A 1,773-nucleotide genomic window follows, 5' to 3' on the forward strand; every position below is an offset into this window, starting at 1 on the left:
TCCTCCTCCTAATTCGTCTCCGCCTCCTTTTTCCCCATCTCTTCCTCCTGTTCTTCCCTTTCCTCTGCCTTCTTTTTCTTCTATTCCCATCACTCGTCCTTGTTTAAATCATTCAATCCTATTTAATACTATAGTAGGCTATATTCTATTCAAATGTTTGTTATTTATGTCAGCGATAATCTCATAATCGATTTTTATTTACCTAATACTATCATTAAATTATTAGCTAGTTATAGTAGCCTAGTAGGCCTAGTGCTATAGCATAATAGTTTCGCCTGTACAGTGGTGGAAGAAGTAGATCCTTTAATTAAGTAAAAGTACTAATTCCACATTGTAAAAATACTCGGTTGTAAGTAAAATTCCTGCATTGAAAATGTTACTTAAGTAAAAGTATGTAAAGTATCATCAGGAAAATGTAGCCTACTTAAAGTATTAAGTATTCCCTCTGTACTTGTAGGCCTATATATTGTTGGGTAGTTTAATTCATAATAAAACATCGTATTTTATAAGCTACATGTGTTTTGTGTGAAACAATCTTAACGTTAACTAGTAACTAAAGCTGTCAGATATGTAGTGGAGTAAAAATGACAATATTTCTCTCTGAGATGTAACTTAGCGGAGTAGAAGTAGAAAGTGCCAATAAAAAAAAAGACTCAAGTAAAGTACAAGTACCTCAAATTTGTACTTAAGTACAGTACTTGAGTAAATGTACTTAGTTACATTCCACCACTGAGTAAGTATTCTACTTAAGGCACTTGGAAAGAAAACCCCACTTAACTGCAATACCAATAAATGGATGTAGTTTTTTTTTAATCCATCTATACAAAAAGTTAGTTCCTATTACATATTTCTGTTTACCCAACCTTAATCAGAATATGTTCTATTTTCTAATCAAAGCCATTTAGAAGAAACCTAAAGGCTGAAGACATTTCTTTTTGATGCTGCCTTCTTTTAAGTGATTGTTAATTTCTTACACTGAACTGTAACCTTTAATCTTGTATTTCCTATCTGTCCTTTTCTATTTTAGCTGTTTTTCTATCTGAATTGTTTTGAACTGCTATTTGATGTTTTATGTAAATCCCTTTAAATTGCCTTGTTACTGAAATGTGCTATACAAATAAAGCTGCCTTGCCTAAATGGGTTCTAGTTGTTCTCCGCTGTTCTTGTTTTTCACCCTTTTATGCAAATAAACTGTGTGCCAAACTGTTCCAACATGGTTTATTCTGTGTTATAATTCTTTGTATCTTTACTTATCTGTGAAATTACAGAAATTACTTTCTCAGGTCCAGGGGGGCAATTGCCCCAGTGCCCCAGATCCCAGGAGCCCTATAAGACCCTAGATTTGCCGTGTGTAAATCTGGTTAATTGCAAATTAGTTACAAAATTGCACCACTAAAGTGTGGGATCGACAGAGGCAGGTGCTGCAATATTACCTGATCTTGTGGCCCTGTTTCAGGGCCATGTCAATAGGGGCCCAACAGCAAATTTGCACCATGCGACCCCCTTAATCCAGCCATGTCGGTGTGTTTTGCGGAGATTTCCTTCCACACTGTTTGCACGGACATAAATGCAAAAACGTGTTACATTGAGGCGAACTTTTTTGGTTTATATTATTGTTATAAACAAAGTTGAAGAACAAAAAACATCTCCTCTACTCCAATGGCTTTTTGGCTGATAGGTTGGTATACTGTAAACAGTCAGAAAAAGAGGTGAGTATACCCTATATACCCTCCACTACACCGCTGGTTCTAACCTTTAAAACAAAGACTTGCT

This window comes from Sander vitreus, chromosome 16 (genome assembly GCF_031162955.1).
Source record: "Sander vitreus isolate 19-12246 chromosome 16, sanVit1, whole genome shotgun sequence".
Lineage (NCBI taxonomy): Eukaryota > Metazoa > Chordata > Actinopteri > Perciformes > Percidae > Sander > Sander vitreus.